The 20,353-nt window shown below is 32.4% G+C and overlaps 1 pseudogene; it reads left to right on the top strand.

Annotated features, from left to right (window-relative positions):
* LOC143637777 (abnormal spindle-like microcephaly-associated protein) overlaps positions 1-20,353 on the top strand; it is a 48,366-nt pseudogene that overhangs the window by 24,429 nt on the left and 3,584 nt on the right.

Raw genomic sequence — 20,353 nt, 5'->3', positions numbered from 1 at the left:
ATGTAGCTTAGTAGAAGAGTGCTTGCCTTGCCTAGCATGTATGAGGTCCTTAAAGAAAATGTAGATTTTTCTGTACTTTGGGAATTTTATTTTTGGATTTTAAAATTTCTGATTAGGTTTTATTTTTTTAACCTGCAGTTGATCAAAATACAGAATAGATACTTTAATTCTGTACGTCAAAAATAACATGATGTGGAACTAGAGAGAACAAAGGGAAAAAAAGGGGGGATAGGGTGGGGAATCTCATGAAAATAGAAGACCAGTATAGTAGAGGAAAGTGAGGAAAGAAAGGAGAAGGCAGGAGAGGAGGAAAAGGGGAGAAGGGTACTAGGAAATGGCATTGACAAATCATGTTATGGGTATGTATGAATATGTAACAATGAATCCCACTAATATGTACAATATAAAGCACCAATAAAACATTAAAAATATAAACTAATATATAAAAAATTAAGGAATTTATCCTTTTTTATATGTTTCAGGTGGATATTTCCCTTAATTTAGAGCAATTAAAGGAAGAAATTCACTTTCTAAAATACACACACAGTATAAAGAAATCATTGTCTGCAGTGTCGTGCTGCTCTGATGCTATTATTAATAAGAAAAAAGACAAAAGAAATAGTGGTTTCTTTGAACAGTATAGTGAAAATGTGAAATTATTGATGGACTGGGTAAATGCAGTTTGTGCCTTCTATAATAAGAAGGTAAAGTTTTTTTGTGGTTGTTTTTGCTTTAATTCACTATCTTTAAATAATTTTGGTTGATGTCAATTAAGCTTAATGCATAAAATATTTTCTTACATATCTTAAATAATGAAATTTATAGATTTAAGCAGATTTTTCCTCACATGAATGATTATATTGTTATATGCTAGATTTTAACTTATCTAAGTTGTCACCAATTGGAAAATGCATGATGTAAGTTTTATATATCACTAAGGGGGAAAAATGCCCTTAATTAAGCATTTATACAGAACTGGTATATGATGTCCATTTTGTTATTATATTCTTGTTTAAAATGGCAATCAAGTGTAGTAGAAGCATATGCAGAATTCATAAGAGAAAACTGTGATGTTCCAAAGTATGTACATTAAGCAAACTTTGTTTAGGCATTGAGTATATAGTGCTGTTGGCCATGCTTTGTTTCTGACTGAATCAGAAACATACATAGAACAATGCCATCTACAGACTGATGAAAATGTTGGACCAGAGACTCACAGCAACTTAACTGTATCTTTCCCCCCTGAGAAGTGGTCAGTATTCCCTATTCAGCGTTCACGGATAATGAGAATTGACTATAATTACCGTATTTTCTTAAGAGAGCTATAACAAATTACTGCAAACTAGACCTTTATTCTATTAACAGCTCTAGAGACTTGAAGTCTGATATCATGCCTGAGAAGGGAATATGCTCTCACTGAAGTCTCTAGGGAACTGTGTCATGTTCTTAAGTACTGGTGGTTGCCAGCAGTGCTTGGTAGTTTTTGACTCATCTGTGCATTATTTCAGTCTCTGCCTCTTCCCATCTTATGGAGTTCTCCTTGTGTTTCTGTCTGTGTGTCTCTTTCTTCTTAAAAGGACACCAGTCATAATGGATTAAGAACTCGCCCTACTTGTATGACCCCATGTCACTTAATTATATCTATAATGACCTTGTTTCCAAATAAGGTCACATCCTGAGGTTCTGGGAAGGATGTGAAGTTTTGATTGATACTATCTAATCCAAGACAGTAATAATATAAAATCCTACTTTTGAAATGGTTAAGATTTAATATTTGAGAATTCGGCTGTGCATATGGTATACTAGATTCTCTTAACAATTAGTGTGATACTCTTTAACTACTAAAAGGATATAATGTTCTATGAAAGCTTATATGAGTATTTAAAAACAAGTAATTATTTTTCTGGTATTTCCAATCAGGTAGAGAATTTTACAGTGTCTTTCTCAGATGGCCGTGTGTTATATTACCTTATCCATCACTACCATCCTTGGTATGTGCCTTTTGATGCTATATGTCAGTGTACTACTCAAACTGTGGAATGCACAAAAACTGGTTCAGTGGTATTAAATTCTTCCTCTGAATCTGATGACAGTACTCTGGACATATCTCTTAAATCATTTGATCCTGGTTAATCCTTTTTTGTTGATCAACCTTTCTGGTTCTTTGCCATGTCTGATTTTGGGCTATAGCATTCTAATTTCTTTCTTTCTTTCTTTCTTTCTTTCTTTCTTTCTTTCTTTCTTTCTTTCTTTCTTTCTTTCTTTCTCTCTTTCTTTCTTTCTTTCTTTTTCTTTACTCGCATGATAGAAAATAATTCAGAACTCCACAAAGAACTTCTGGAAAATGAAAAGAAAAATTTTTATTTGGTCAGGTCTGCAGTTAGAGACCTTGGTGGAATACCTGCTATGATTTGTCATTCAGATATGTCAAATACAATTCCAGATGAAAAGGTAAATAAGGGTTTCTTAAACTCTTAATAAGTCTCAGAATATAACAGTGAGTATATATTCTCTGTTGATCTTCTGTATTCATCTTTTGTGTTTTTTTAGGTGCTTATTACCTATTTGTCATTTCTTTTGTGCAAGGTTTTTAGATCTTCGTAAAGAAATAAGAGCTGCTCGACTTATACAGACAGCATGGAGAAAACATAAAATAAAATCAGAACTAAAGCTCTATAAGGTAATCCTAGAAAATGAAGACATATGAATTGTACTTTAAAATATGCTAGTTTTTTTTTAAATGGTGCTGTTGATCAAACCCAGGACATACTTGGCTAATGTTCTATCACTGAGCTACTATACAGCCTCCAATTGATTGGTTCTTGATGTGAATTTTATATTTACTAATATATGAAGTTAAAAAGATAAATTTAATAATTGCATGTATGTGTTTTGAGGTGACATGGTCTGAATATTCTAATCACTACTATTTCCTTAATTTGATTCCTTTCCACCTCTGTCCACCTTTTCACTTAGTCTGCCCTAGGGCATGGGGAATAATGTTGTCTGCTTTGTAAATTTGTGAAGAATAACTTAGGGATGCTTGACTCAGCTCTTCTTACAGAAGGACTCTCCTTTTGATTTTTTCAAGTTGTGTTCTGTGAGGCTTATCCTAGTGCTAGTGTTGATTGGGTCTGGACATCAAGTGTCTGATTTTGCAGTAATTAACAAGACCATTTTGTTTGTCCTGAGACCATTTTTCAGTTTATCCTTTATAAAGCAGTACTTTGGTGTCCATTATTTTATTTTTCAAAATGTTTAAGATCTGGACACAGGGATAGAGATGTTATTTATTGCTTTCTTTTGTGATCCCAACAGTACAAAATTTTTCATTAACATAAAATAGCTTCATTCTTAGGTTCTGAGAAAAATGTCATTTTTAATAATCTGAGAAATGGTCTCTTGACCAGTTGAGCAGAACAGATTATTTTAACCCTTTCAGCTTCCTACCTACTAACTAATATTATACTTAATATTTAGAAAACCAACAATAATAGAACAAGTAGTCGTCGTCTAATAAAATTTTTCATAGATAATTCAGAAATAGGTTACATTCATTATTGCTCCTCAAATTTTTAATTACAGTAAATTTATATTTATGGCCAGTTTTCAGTAGCTATCTAAAACAACTAACATTTTGGCAACTATGAAACATAACCTGCTTTCCCATACAGTGTCTGACTTAGAAAGAATAATACCTGAAATAATTTGCTCTTGCCCAAAGTCCTGTAGTAACTTAATTAACTTAAAAAAATTAATTATCATATAAGGAATAAAGTCTTAAATAATTAAGTATTTAATTCACATTTGCTGGTTTTGTTTTGTTTTTTAAGGAGAGAGACAAAACTGCAAGAATTATTCAGTCAGCTGTAATAAATTTTCTAACCAAACAACGAGTGAAAAGAAAGATTAATGCAACACTGGTCATTCAGAAATATTGGAGAAGAGTCTTAGCACAAAGAAAATTATTAATGTTAAAAAAGGAAAAACTGGAAAATGTATAGAATAAAGCAGCAATGGTCATTCAGGTATAGTATCCTGAACAAATTTTTTTAACTTAAACATTTCTAGTAACATTTTAAAGGAAGAAGGAAAAATATAACAAAATCTTCAATGATTAAATATTAGAATTCTTTTTCTAATATTGTCTCTTAATATCCAAAGATAATTGATTCCAGGACCCCTTTGTGAATACCAAAATCTGCAATGTATATGATTTGCATATTATCTATGTACATCTTCCTGTATATTTCAATTTTCTATATTACTTATAATACCTAACACAATATAAGTGCCGTATAAATGGTTATTATACTGTATTGTTCAAGGAATAATGATGACAGGAAAATTCTGTACATGTTCAGAACAGGCACTTTTTTTTCTGGAATATCAATCTCTTGGTTGAATTTAATAATGTAGAATTCATAGATACAGAAAGCTGACTATATTTGATTTAAAAAATATTTAGCGTCTCCTTACTACCTGTGAATCTCTTTGCTACATTCAGCATAAGACTGAAACATAATTGAAATGCCTTCTTTGTTCTGAAAGGGACAAGACTCTAGTTCTATGCATCTTGCTGTCTTCATTTTGTATTAGAGATTTGTAGTCTTCCACTGCATGGGACATTGTGGCATACAGCATCACTCTACTTTGAATCCATGTACCTTACCAAGGTATAGCTTTATCTTAATAATGAGTCCTAGAAACTTCTCTTTGGGAACAAATAATACACACATTTTTCTTCCAAGCCCATTTAGTTAGTATATAATGAAAATAGTGCTTATAATTAGTCAATAGAATGTCTATGTTATTTTTCTTTTTAGCCAAAGTATGTAATATCTATTTAACATAATATGTTCCTTGTGTTGACTATACTGGGTCCTTTGCTTTTTTGTATAATGTTAGCATCAGTTTGCTGATATCCAAAGTAATTGGTGAGATTTTGATTGAGATTGGATTGAATCAAAATAAAGAATTGACATCTTGATAATTTTGAGTCTTCCTAAACATACATGACCATGGTATATTTAGATCTAAATTTCTGATATTTCATCAGTTCTGAATTTTTGCTCATATAGATTTTGTACATATTTTGTTAGATATGCACCTTAGCATTTCATGGTTTTGCTACAAATGTAAATAGTACTAAGCTTATACATTTATTGTTTACTTATTATTCTGAGATTTTTTCTTTTTTTTCTTTTCTTTTTTTTTTCTGTAGATTCTTTGGTACCCAGTCCCTATACTGCTCTACTTGCATGAAAGGAAAAAATATATAATAAGAAACAACATGCCCCTCTCCTAATCAACAATATATAGATTGTTTTGGACAGGTTTCTATAAGAATTATCTGGAACTTGATTACCAGTAACCTGGGATCATGTAGATATCAGCAACTGGAATTGGCTGGAAAGTCTGCAGTCCTGTTTGTTGAGCCAACATATTGTTTCATTGACTAAGAAGCTACATTATAATTGTGGCTTTTCAAGAGACAAAAGTTTGCTTACTTTAGAGTGTTTCCAAAATTCCATATATATATATTCATTCCATATATTATATATCTATAATCCCCATATTTGGTAAAAGAAAGTAATTTTATTTTTAATAACAATAATAACCCTGAAAGTGGTCTAGCTCATTTGTTTCTCAAACTCCTGTATAGTTGTCCCTTGGTATCCATGAGGAATTGGTTCTAGGACCCCAGCAGATATCCAAATCTGTATGTTTACAAAATGGCATGGTATTTGTGTATGACCATGCACATCCTCATCCTCCAGTATGCTTTGAATTCTCTCATAGTATTTCTAGTATTCAATGCAATGCCAGTAGTGTATAAATAGTTTTTAGACTTTATTGTTTAGAGAATGATAGCAAGAAATCAAGTTGGTACGTGTTCAATACAGTCACATCTTTCTTTTCTTTTTTCTTTTGGAAAATGTTCCACCCTCACCTGTTTGAATTCATGGATGGGAAATCCATGGAAACAGAGGGCTCACTATGTTTATATTATCATTCCTGTAATGTTATAGTACAGGATGCCTTACGTACAGAATTTTCAAGCATAATAAGATAGTTTAACAACCATAAAATAAAGAAAATATTTAAGATCTGGAAATAAAGTCTTCAGAAATTATATATAACCAATAGATATCAAAAATATTTCTTTTCCTTTTAATATAACAAAATTGCTACTTATGACTCTGTAATACAAATGCAGTGTAAATACAATCAGAATTGAAATGGATTTCTGAATTGACTACAGCTGTATCACTGTAAAGACTAAATTATAAACAAGATGTTAGCAATGAAATATTGGCTTTCTAATTAATGTGTTCATTTTTAAGCATGGTATTAGAAAACTTAATATTTTCAAAAGTATTAAGAATAGAAAGCTATGTCTATTTTACATTTTGTCCTTTATTACCTTTCCCAGGGGTATTGGTGAAGATATTCCACTAGAAAAAGATTTCTGAAATTGAAATATTATTCAGTCATCCTGCAATCTAGAATAAGAATGATAATTGCTGTTAAATCTTATAAACGATATCTTTGGTCCACAATTACATTTCAAAGGGATTGGCGTGCTAGTTTAAGAAGAAAACAAGATCAACAAAGATATAAAAGGTTAAAATCATCATGCCTTATAATCCAATCTGTGTTCAGAAGATGGAAGCAACATAAAATGCAATTACAAATAAAAGCTGCAGTAATATCGCAAAGAGCTTTTAGAGAATGGCATTCTAGGAGAAAAGCTAAAGAAAAGTCTGCTATTGTCATACAATCATGGTATAGAAGGCACAGAGAATTACAGAAATATATTTATATTAGATCTTGTATTGTTATTATTCAGAGAAGATTTCGGTGCTTTCAAGCCCAAAAGTTATATAAAAGAAAGAAAGAGTCTGTACTGACTATCCAGAAGTACTACAGAGCATACCTTAAAGGAAAGATTGAGCGCACCAACTACTTACAGAAATGAGCTGCAGTCATTCAACTACAGGCAGCTTTCAGGAGAATGAAGGCTCAGAATTCATACAGACAAATTAGAGCTGCTTATGTTTTCCAATCATTGGAGAATGCGACAGAAAAAAATTTAGACTTTTAAACCTTAAGAAGATTGTTATCAGATTGCAGGCACACATAAGAAAACATCAGCAATTACGGAAATATAAGAGGATGAAGAAAGTAGCCATTATAATTCAGACTAATTTCCGAGCTTACATTTCAGCCAGGAAAGTTCTAGCAACTTATCACAGAACACGTTCTGCTGTCTTTGTTTTACAGTCTGCATATAGAGGGATGCAAGTCAGGAAAACATTTATTCATATCTTAACATCTATTATAAAGATTCAGTCATATTATCATGCTTATATTTCCAGAAAGAAATTTGTGAGTCTAAAAAATGCTACAATAAAGTTGCAGTCAGTTGTCAAGAATAAACAAGCACGTAAACAATATTTACTTTTAAGAGAAGCTGTACTATTAATCCAACAATGGTACCGTACACAGAAAATGGCTGCATGAAAGAGAGAAGAATATGTGCAGATACGTGAATCCTGTATCAAATTGCAAGCTTTTGTTAGAGGATACCTGGTCAGAAAGCAGATGAGATTGCAAAGAAAAGCTGCTGTTTCGCTGCAGTCTTATTTCAGAATGAGAAGGATGCGGCAGCACTACCTGAAAACTTATAAAGCAGTTGTTGTCATTCAGAATTACTATTGTGCATACAAAGTACAAGTCAATCAGAGGAAGAACTTCTTGCAAGTCAAAAGAGCAGCTACTTGTTTGCAAGCAGTCTACAGAGGTTACAAAGTTTGCCGACTATTGAAACAACAATCTCTAGCGGCTCTTAAAATTCAAACTGCTTTTAGAGGCAAAAGGGAAAAATAACAATCTGTTCTTTGGTCGGTAATGAAAATTCAGAGATAGTACAGGGCACACAAATCTGCTTATGATATAAGAACACATTTTTTAAAGAAAAGAGCAGCTGTGATTTCTCTTCAGTCTGCTTATCGAGGCTGGAAAGTCCGGCAGCAGATCAGAAGGGAACATCAAGCTGCAATCAAGATTCAGTCTATTTTTAGAATGAACAAGGCCCAGAAACAATTCAGATTGTTAAAATCAGCAGCATTAATCATCCGGCAACATCTAAGAGCATGGACTATAGGAAAGAAACAACGTATGGAGTATGTCGAACTCCATCATGCAGTACTGGTGCTTCAGTCTGCATGGAAAGGAAGAACCCTGAGAAGACAAATTCAAAGGAAGCACAAATGTGCGGCCATCATACAGTCATACTATAGAATGCATGTGCAACAAAAGAGGTGGAGACTCATGAGAAAAGCTGCTCTTTTGATTCAAATGTATTATAGAGCTTACAGAATTGGGAGAGAACAACATCGTTTGTATTTGAAAACAAAAATGGCTGTGCTAGTTTTACAGTCAGCTTACCGTGGTATGAAAGTGAGAAAAAGAATAAAGAAATTCAGCAAAGCAGCAATCACTATACAATCTAAATATAGAGCTTACAGAGCCCAAAAGAAATATGCAATCTACAGAGCTTCAGCTATCATAATTCAGATGTGGTATCGAGATATCAAAATTACAAACCATCAACAAAAGGAGTATCTTAATTTAAAGAAGACAGCAATTAAAATCCAAGCTGTTTATAGAGGTATTAGAGTAAGAAGACATATTCAACACATGCACATTGCAGCCACTTTAATTAAAGCCATGTTTAAAATGTATCAGTCAAGAGTAAGATACCATGCAATGAGAAGAGCAGCTGCTGCAATTCAAGGAAGATACAGAGCATATTGTCAAGGTAAAATTCAGCGTGAAAAGTACCTGGCCACTTTAAAGGCTATTAATACTCTTCAGGCAAGTTTTAGAGGAGCAAGAGTTAGACAAACTCTAAGAAAGATGCAGGTTGCAGCAACACTTATTCAGTCATGCTATAGAAGATACAAGCAGAAAATGTATTTTAATAAGTTAAAGAAGGCAACAAAAATAGTACAGCAAAGATACCAAGCAGTGAAGGCAAGAAACAAACAATTTCAGAGGTATAACCAATTGAGGCAATCTGAAGTACGCCTTCAGGCTACTTTTAGGGGCATGAAAACTAGGAGACTTTTAAAAGTTATGCATTTAACTGCCACCCTTATTCAGAGGAGATTTAGAACTGTGATGATGAGAAGAAAATTCCTTTCTCTCAGGAAAACTGTTATTTGGATTCAGAGAACATATCGTGCAAAACTTTGTGGAAAGAAGCATCACTTACAAGTCCTTCAGTTACAAAAGGCAGTTATTAAGATCCAGTCATCATACAGAGGGTGGGTGGTAAGGAGACAAATGAAAGAAATGCAGAGGGCTGCTGTTATCATTCAGGCGACTTTCAGAATGCACAGAACATTTGTTTCATTTCAGACTAAGAAACGTGCCTCAGTTATAATTCAACAACATTATAGAACATACAGAGCTGCAAAATTGCAAAGAGAAAATTTTATCAGACAATGGGATTCTGCAGTGGTCATTCAAGCTGCATATAAAGGAATGAAAACAAGACAGCTTTTAAGGGAAAAACAGAGCTGCTATTAGAATACAAAGCACATACAAAATGTATAAGCAATATTGTTTCTACCAAAAGCTCCAGTGGGCTACAAAAGTGTTACAAGACAGATGTCGAGCAAATAAAAAGAAACAAAAAGCTCTTCAACCCAATATGTGTAAAGAAGAAACAAATAGCATTCAAGCAAGTTTTCAGGACATCAACATAAGGAAACAAACTCAGAAACAGCATGAAGCTGCCATTATTATTCAGAAGCATTTTAAAGCTTTTCTCACAAGGAGACATTATCTCCACATTAGAGCAACAATAATTTCTGTTCAAAGAAGATACAGAGCATTAAGTGCAAAAGAACCCAAACAGTTACTTCTGTACAGTCTTCTTACAGAGGCTTTAAGGTAAGAAGTAATATCCAATGTATGCATCTGGCTGCCACACTAATTTGGTCATTCTACCTAATGCACAGAGCCAAAGCTGTTTATTGAACAAAGAAAACTGATTTTTATTACACAGATTTTTGTAGGTCATATGTCAGAATTAAAAAGGAAAGAAAAAAGTGTTTAAGCAAATTCAGAAATCTGACCTCTTCAGGCTGAAGACAGACAGAAATTTAAAATATATATGAGGAACGGATGGCAGTCTTGCTATCCAATCTGCATTCAACTATTACAGAAGTAAAACCCAATATGAAGCTGTTCAAAGTGGGGATGTTATGATTTACAGGTGGTTTAACACTTCTCTGTTTGCTTTTCACAGGAAGGAGAGTATCATTCTCAAAGTGGGGCTATAGTAATGATTCAAAGAGATCTTTGTGATACAGTCACAAGAAAACTGGAAATGCAGAAATGTTCTGCCCTCCAAATTCAGTCCTTCCTTCTTATGACTGTGTTTCAGAGAAGATTTGTTCAGCAGAAAAGAGCTGCTGTCACTTTACAGCATTATATCAGGACATGGCAAACCAGAAAGCAGTTTTTACTATATAGAAAAAGCAGCGGTCATTTTACAAAATCACTACAGAGCCCGTCTATCTGCAAAACACCAAAGACAAGTCTATTTGCAAATCAGGAGGAGTGTTATTATAATTCAAGCTAGAATCAAAGGATTTATACAGAAACAGAAGTTTTATGAAATTAAAAGTAGCACCATAAAAATTCAGGTATTTACTTATTTTAAATATAAAGCTTCAATATTTTGGTCAATGTTTGTGAGAATTTTTTAAATGAGTTTAAGCAGGCCATAAAGAATAATAGTACTTTGCGTGACCATTTTATCATCTTCCAAAGTAGAACATTATTTTGAGAGTGAGAAAAGACACCAATGATGATTCAGGCAAGATAGCACAGAACTGGAGTTGTTTTGACCCTGGTCACCTTGCACTTCATGCATTTCATAGGTGTTAATTATCGCACTCCTGGAAGAATTTTGAAAAGATGGGATCTCCGTATTTGACATTTTTTAAGAGTAAATTTTAAATTAAAGTGAACTGTTATTTAGCATAATTGGATGAAACAGGATAATTATATTCCTCTAATAATATATTAGCTAGAGCTGCTTATTATATAGATGTACTTTATTCAGTTTAGCACTTGTGGCTTCTAAAGCATTTTGTTATTTTGTTTAATAAATTCTCCAATGTGTGAGGAAAATAGAGTTTTATCTGTTAAAATATTAGAGAACTGAGAAAAAATTAACCAAAAATATCAATGTTGTATTGGAAGGAGACAGATCCAGGAATTGAATCTGAGCACTTCAGCTATTTTTGTTCTATGCGCAATAAATTGGGCTTTGAACCTAAGTGTGATATGTTGTTATCTTGATAGTTGCTGTTAAGCTTAGAAATAATATTCTCTCTCAAAATCCACAACTGTTTAGTGCTAATAAGGTGCTAAATATTGTACTGGGTTTTAGGAATAGACCGTAAGATATACTTAGTTGCTCTCCTCAAACAACTTAATTGAGCAAGGAAAATAATAATATTAAGTAAGAAGTGTATGTTAGTGGGAACAAAAAGAATCTAGGCTAATCTTGTGGTCAGAGAAAGCTTTCTAGAGTGAGTGACATATATATTCAAATATTTGGCTAAAGGATAAATTTGGAAAGAGCCAAGTAAAATGTATGGAGGGACTATTTCAGCTATAGGAGATAACACATAAATTGAAAAACTTCAGAGAGGAGTACAAAGTAAGATAGGACAAGACTGGCCAGGAGCAAAATTGTGAATATCTTTGTAAGATGCAGAAAAAAATTTATAAAGGAATTTAAGCAGGAGAAGGCTAGAATTATTTTTATTTTTACAAATTTACTCTGACAGGAATGTGAAAGGTGAACTGTAAAGGGAACAAAACTAGAATAGGGAGACTATTTGAGAGGCCATTGATCAGGTGAAAGTCAACAGTTTAATATAGGTTAGTGAAAATGAAGTTTGGAGAATTAACTTGGTTAGGAAGAGAATTGACATCATGTTGAGCATGAACAGGGATCCAAGACATGTTTATGGCTTAGGTAACTCAGCAGAAGATACCATTAAGTGACACCGGAAACAAAGGTAAGATCAGGATTCCTTTACAGACTATACACAAAAACCAGAATGTATGTGGAGTGGTAAGGATTACTCCCCAGGAAATGGAGAGTAGGTTAGTGTGTTCATTTTCTTTCTGTTCTTCCAAATGCATTGGTGCACATGTATCTGGATTTCCACATGTAATGCACATCTTACAATTTAAAATATTGGCTAGTGTTACGTTAGGCTTTTCTGACAGCCAGCAACAGGGTATGTGTGTTAAAGTACATGGCAGGCATTCATTATATCGGCACCACTGTCCTCAGAGGACTCACTATATGCCAGACTCTAATGGGAGTTAGTATGTGACTTTATTTCTACAATTGATTTTTGTTTATCTGCATTAACCTCAGATTGACTGTCTTAATACTAATTCTTCCAATTTACAAAAAATGACAGTCATTGCATACCTGTTATATTTTTTGTATTTGATAGGCTATATGGAGAAGATATAAAGCTAAGAAATATTTATGTAAAGTGAGAGCGCCTGCAAGATTCAAGCCTATTATAGGTGTTGGAGAGCATGCAATGAATATTTAGCTGTATTAAAAGCTGTTGAAATTATTCAAGGTTGCTTCTATGCCAAACAGGAGAGAACAGGGTAATGTATTGTAGCCCTGTGGAAGAGCATAACAGTATATGTGTGGTTGGCAAGTCCTCATAAGTATTTGCTATGCTCAATTTATATGGTTAGTTTTTGTTGATATTTTCTCCATTCATGAACCATAATATATCTCTTGGGATATCTTGCTTTTTAAATGTAGAGCATAGCCTTGATGATATAATTTAGTAAGAAATATTTACATACACTTAAAGCTTTTGTCCTTTTTGTTGTTGTTGATATAGCTATTGGCTAAATTTGTTTTCATATTTCATTTTCTTTTTCTTTTTCTTTCTTTCTTTACTTTGTATTACTCTTCATACTCTTTGTCCTTAATGATGAAGACCCTAATTACCAACTTTCTATGCATATTCTATTTCCTTACTTATTGAGTCATTTAATGTATGTTTTACTTACATTTTTTAGAGGCTGCTATTAAATGGTCTTTTTTTTTTAATTTCACACTATAAGAATTTTTCTTCACATCCCAGAATTTGTGATTGCTGTCCAGTTTAGGAGAGCAGAGCAGAGTTAGAGGACTTATTATATAGACACAGTTGCCACTATCAATATTAAGGACTGGTATCTTATTTTCTTGTACCAAAATGGTGAATTTTCTCAATGATATTCGGTCTTATTTTCTAAGAAATCTGACAATCAAACAAACTCATCTTTTTACCTTTTCTATAATACTGAGAAGAAATTAAAGAGCCCATCTTCTCAAATAAGTGTCCTTTTCTTATCTGAGGCTACTTGTAATCTTCCAACCTCTCTTTTTGACCACCTCCTGTCTGCTCAGAGACTCACACAGACTTTATTCTTTACTATTATTTGTCATGACTCACTTTATGGAGGTTTTTGTCTGGACCCAAATGGTCATACTTTCTTTTGATCTTGTTCAAAATTATTTGTCACACCAGAATTATGGAACTTCTTGTTTCCTACTCACTGGGATATTGCCAATTGCAAAACTTCCTTTTTATTGTGTCTTAAGTGTATGCATAAAATTGTGATTGCTAGAACTTAAGTATGAATTTCTGCTTCCTTTTGTTTTGCCTTTGTTGTATTTTTTTGTCCTCAGTATTGGAAGTAAGAGAACAATAAATATTTGTTGAATATATTAAATTTGAAATTGCTTTTCAATAATAACTATTTTTTAGGTTTTTGAAGATGAGAGCATCAACAATTATCATTCAGAGAAAATGGAGAGCTATACTTTCTTTAAGAATGGCTCATGAGCACTTCTTAATGGCAAAAGTAGGTGTAAATCAAAATAACTCATTTATAATACAAAAAAGAATTTTTTAGACCTAATTATTCATTTATTTTATATCTATTATACTCAAGTAAAAGTTATTTTTACTTGGAAAGACACTAGTATTTTATATATATAGTGCATGCATATATCGTATGTATTTATAAGTTATTTTCAAACTCAAGTTTGAAGTGCTTTCAGTGAAAATAACCAATCTGGAGAAATCATAATGAATGTAGCATATTTTGTCTAGTATAAGTCAAGTACTTAGTAACATGCTCTTTAAGACACTATTGATTATATATTTAAATTGTTTAACATCTGCATTTTAAAATAGCTTTGGGCTTTAGTTAAAAAATCAAAAATTAAAATTTGACTTAAATTTTAGTGTTCATGTAATATTCACTATGGTTAATAATATAACTATTATTGTTATTACTCTTACTTGTCATACTTAAAGTATGCCAAGCATTGGATAAGCTCTTGTATATGAACAAATTTGATCTTCATACAGCCTTATAAGATAGTTACTATTATCCTACTCAACTTAAAGGTGAGGAAAATGTTTAGAGAGGTAAATTTACTTGCCCAAATAGCTGGAGGTTTATAAAACAAACCTAGCTTAAGTGAATTAAAATCATTTAAATTCACATCCTCTGTGTGTGTGAAAATTAGATTGTCATGATGTTATGTAATTGAGCAACATAAAGTATGCTGGTGGTATGCTTTGTGGTTCTTGAAACCACAGAAGTTCCCTCATGGCTGGTTATAATGACCACTCTGCTCTTTATATTGTAGCTAGCTATTTTAGTAAATGTATTTTTCCTATAATAACTTTAGTCCTTTTCCTCCTCACAATGAAAAGAATCAGGAGGGTAAGAGGGAGAGAACACCAAATATCTATTGATCTTGACTTGTCCCTTCAATTTTGGCTATAGATCTATATAGACTGTATCACCTTTTCATATCTATGAAATATGACATCCTCAAACATTGAAAAGAATTCAAGAATCTCTAGTAGGTGGAAAATCTTATTATTTCTATCTATTAATGTCATTTGTAAAATTTTCCTTGTAGAAACATCATGCTGCTTGTCTAATCCAAGCACGTTTTAGAGGGCATAAAAGAAGACAGCTCTTTCTTCAGCAGAAATCTGCTGTTTTGATCATACAAAGACATATATGAGCCTGGGAGGCTGGGAAATGTGAAAGAATAAAATATCTTGAATTAAAAAATCTACAGTTATTCTATAAGCACTAGTGCGTGGCTGGTTAGAAAGGAGAAAAGTAAGTTTTTTAAGTAGAATGTTTCAATCACGTGAAATGAAAGTATTTGACGTTAAATGGTGGTAAGACATTTTGGTCTTTGGAGAATATTTTCAGAGCTAATATAATTATTAGTTTGAGTTCATTCAGCTCCTGCAGAGCTACATAGAAAGGCATTGGGTGTCACAGATTTTTGTTCTTTGACCCTGCTGCTTCCCATTGCCAGAGATGCAAAATAAAATTTCTCTTGTATAATGACTCAACAAAAAAACTGAAAGAAGTATGAGGGAAAGGTTTCATAGGTTAAAGATGTTAATTTTTACTCAGGTAGTCTTTTGCTGCCCTTAAGGAATTGTAACTACCATTCCTGTGATGTCACCCCAATCTTCAGCAAAAGATAATTCTGTTAAGGGAGCTCATGACATTTGGCTTCCAATATATAAAGCACTGGCATAGGCATAACAGCCTGATTTGAACCTAAAATAGAGTTCTTTTGTATTTTACTCATATATATTAGAAATCTAAAGCCCCAAGATCACTGTTGAAAGCCATACTATAAGAATCTTACACTGGATTTATGCTACACTAATACTGGAACAATTAATTCATATAATTTTATCAGATTTAACATCACCATTTCTAACTATTCTGCTGGAATACAGTAGCCTTTTTTGGTTTTTAGCATTGATATCTTTTATTATTCATACATTGAAGGTCTTAAATTGCTGTTGTTGGGTAGTTTAGTTAAATGCTATAATTTTGCTTACATACTATGAATCATGAGTTAAATTATTCTAAATATTTTGAAATACAGGATTATAATCACATTGAATCATGATAGTTACATAAGAGAAAAAACTATCTTAAGAATCAGACACTTTAATAGAGGGAAGGGAACAGGGCAGGAAGTGGGGGAAGGAAAAGAGATGTACTGGGATCTGAATTTTAACAAATTATATTCTGTTTTTAAATTATGTCAAAATGAATCCTAATATTATATATAACTAAAAAGAACCAATAAAAAATAAAATATTTTAACATTCTACATGCTATACAACTGAGCAATCAACTCATTTGTTATAGTACTTCAAAAAATTTCTTCAGTTAAAATATTGGTGTATCAAAAAAGTCAGACACTTGATTATTAATATTCTTTTTCTCCTTTAGATTTTAGAACAGAGAGCCAAATCTTGGCTCCTTCACTTCACAGCAGCTGCATATTATCACCTGTCTGCTCTTAGAATTCAAAGAGCATATAAAGTTCACATGGCTATGAAGAATGCTAACAAACGGGTTAATTCAGCCATTTGTATTCAGGTCAGTTTGTCTTTTGCAGAAAAACTATGAGATGTAACTTTCCTCTTAGAAATTTTTGACATATATTGAACAATTCTCAGATTCCTATGGAAAGATCATATAATATGTAACACTTTCAGCATATAGCTATTAGAATGACTGTAAGTTTGGAAATCTTCTTTATGGAACAGCAATAAAGCTGTGAATTACTCTCTGATGTAATTTTACTCATTTATTATACTCTCACTAGTAAAGTTGGAGGGTACCTGTTCCTCTAAATCCTTCACAACAGTGGCATCAGAAGACACCCTGATTTTTGCCATTCCAGTGAATTGGAAATGGTATCTCATTTTGTTTTTCATTTACTTGATTGCCAGCAGTTCTGAAATTTTTACATTTATTATTCAAGTTCTTATCTGTGTATCATGTGCTCTTTCTAATCTTTCTTTTTATGCACTTTGTCCCTTTTTCTACTTGATGTTCTTTTTTATTATGGTTTATAGGAATTCTATATTCTGAATAAAGTTCTTATTTGTGTAATTAACATGCATGTACCAATAAAATATTTAGTGAAAAAATAATTTTCAGAATGTTGTATAGTTTGATAGAATTTATATAAATTGTAAAATAAAGGTATTACTCTGCAGGATTAAATACATACGTCCACATATACACACATCCAGTGTGGACTGGATGAGTCTCTACGAAGTAGAAGGGGGAAATGATACTGGAGGTTTGAAAGGCGTTTTGACCTTCTATTTCTTTCTCCTTTAGAGTTTAGCATTGACAGCCAGTTTGGCTTCCCCCTTCACTTCATAGCAGCTTCATATTATCTGCTTTTAGAATTCAAGGAGCATGTAAACTTCACATGGCTATGAAGAATGCTAACATATATAAAATATGTATATAAATGTATGTACGTTTTTGTCTACTTTTAAAAATGTGTTTATTAAAAGTGAAAAAATCTTCACATTTTAAACAGAGATGGTTTCGAGCAAAATTAGAACGAAAGAGATTTATTGAGAAATATTATAGCATCATAAAATTGAGCATGAAGTTCAAGAATGTATGAACCAGAAAAATAGGGCTGCATCAGTAATACAGAAAGCAGTACGTCACTTTCTCCTTTGCAAAAGACAGGAAAAATTTAATGGTAGAATAACTAAACTTCAGGTAAGTGAAAACTATGGTTTTTGATACAGGAATAAAACCAAAATTGAGGTTTTAGTTGAAATGTATCTGTTCATATCATATAAATTTAATGAAAATATTTATTTTGTAGAAATAAATGTATATATAAATTCAAAACAATATGGGCTGTAATCTTAAAATCATTCTTTTATCTCTTTAAGGCATTATGGAGAGGCTACTCTTGGAGGAAGAAACATGATTTTACAAAAATTAAAGCTATACGGTTAAGTCTTCAGATGGTTAATAGGGATATTAGAGAAGAAGATAAACTCTAAAAAAGAACCACACTTGCACTTCATTATCTTTTAACGTATAAGCACCTTTCTGCCATTCTTGAGGCCCTAAAACACCTCGGTTAGTTTGTTATAACAATATCTTGCATAAGATTAGGAATGCATTTTTTATCTTTGAATATTTAAAGAACATTGTGATTACACAGTATTAAATAAGACTTCATTTTTTTCTTGGAGCATTGTAGTGGGGTTCATTTTGACATAAATGCATATAATTTCATATGCTCCATTTATTTTGGGGGGGCAGAGAGGTACCAGGGATTGAACCCAGGGGTGTTCAACCACTGAGCCACATCCCCAGTCTGTTTTTTATTTTTATTTTTTCACTTAGAGACAGGATCTTGCTAAGTTGCATAGGGCTTGAATAAGTTACTGAGGCTGGCTTTGAACTTGGGAATCATCCTGCTTCCACCTCTAAAGCCTCTGAGATTATGGGCATGCGCCACCACACCCAGCCAGTTTGCTCCATTTCAATCCTTTGTACTTCTTCTTCTCCCAGTCCCTCCCCTGTCCTCTTTCTCTATTCAATTGGTCTTCTTTCTGTTTATTTATTTTTCTACTTAGTACATTATAGTTATATATAAAATTGGAATGCATTGTTGTTAGTGGAAATTAACGTGTCTTTTTCTCTTTCAGAGGTTGTTACCAGAATATCTCCACGTTGTTGTGAGAACATGGCTGAGAGTGGAGCAATTTCTAAAATATTTGTTTTAATCCGAAGTTGTAATCGTAGTGTTCCTTGTATGGAGGTCACTGATATCCTGTACAAGTTTTGCTTAATGTAGCTAAGGTAGTTTTCCATTTTAATAATGAAATATTCATTGTTCAAGAAATGTAACTCTGCAAATTATTAGATAGATAGAATTGATAGAATTTATATAAATTGTAAAATAAAGGTATTACTCTGCAGGATTAAATACATACATCCACATATACACACATCCAGTGTGGACTGGATGAGTCTCTACGAAGTAGAGTAGAAATGCTCTAAATTAGAAATTAGGCTGGGAATGGTGCTGCATGCCTAATCCCAATAGCTCAGGAAGGAGTCAGAAGGATTGCAGGTTCTAAGCCAGCCTCAGCAGCTTAGACTATAAGCAACCTAGTGAGACACTGTCTCAAAATAAATATTAAAAAAAAAAAGCTGGGGATTTGGCTCAGTGGTTAAGCACTACCCTTGGTCTCAATCCATGGCACCAAAAAAGGAAAAAAAAAAAAACAAAGTTTGAAATTAGGCCTCTAAATTAAAATTCATGTATATGAAGAGTCTTGATGGGGAAAATATTTAATTTATGAATATAACTATAGATATGAATGCTATTTTGTTGTTTTATTTCTATTACTTTTATAATATGAATAATAATATGAATAATAGTATTATTGAGAACTTGTCAGTATTTTTGTACATTATTTAATTTAATTCTTATAATAATCCTGTAAAGTAACTCATACATTTTCCATTTTATAGAAAAGGAATGATAATGCTTACAGAAGTTGGATACAATCAGTGGTATTAAGATGAGACATTTACCTTCCTTGCCCACCCTCACAACCATGACAGTAGTGTACCCAATATATTGAGGAATAGTGGTTAAGAACATAGACCCAAACTACTGAATTTGAATCCCAGTTCTGCAAGCTGTTATAGATTATTTGGCCTCTCTTTGCTTTACTTTCTTCCACAGTAAAATGGGTATAGAAAAAAATAATACTCATCTCAAAATGTTACTGTGAAGATTAAATGAGTTAATATACTTAAAAGTTCTTGATATATAAACATGCCATGCAAGTGTTAGCTATTAATGGTTTCTTATTTTTATGTTAGAATGATTATTTTTTGAAAACATGCAAATTTCAGTATGAATGTAATAGTATCATTAAATAAAGCATGAAAAACGAATCCTAGAATGTAATAGTATCATTAAATAAAGCATGAAAAACTAATCCTAGATTTTTAGTATCAAATTTGTTTTATTCTAAAGTACATCTTCCTCTCAAGAAGGATGTAAAATAGTATAATTAGATCTTGCCTTACTCATTATCTTACTCTATGACTAACTGTAACAGATAAGTTTTCTTTCATGAGAGAGTCTTGCTAAAATGGTCTTCTCTTTAGAAGCTTGCTTTTATTTACTTCAAGATATTCTTTTTTAGATATTTTAGCTTTAATTTGTTTTATGTGGAACTTTTGAAGTGGTTAGGAAAGTAAAAGATTAATATGCATATAAGATTCAAATATGATAGGAGTAACAAAAAATTATCTCATGAAGTCCTTTGTACCTGTGGCAGATATTTCAAAGATTTGGCTCTAAGCTGTCTTTACG

This window comes from Callospermophilus lateralis, unplaced genomic scaffold (genome assembly GCF_048772815.1).
Source record: "Callospermophilus lateralis isolate mCalLat2 unplaced genomic scaffold, mCalLat2.hap1 Scaffold_183, whole genome shotgun sequence".
NCBI lineage: Eukaryota > Metazoa > Chordata > Mammalia > Rodentia > Sciuridae > Callospermophilus > Callospermophilus lateralis.
This window is presented reverse-complemented; position numbering and strand designations above follow the sequence as displayed.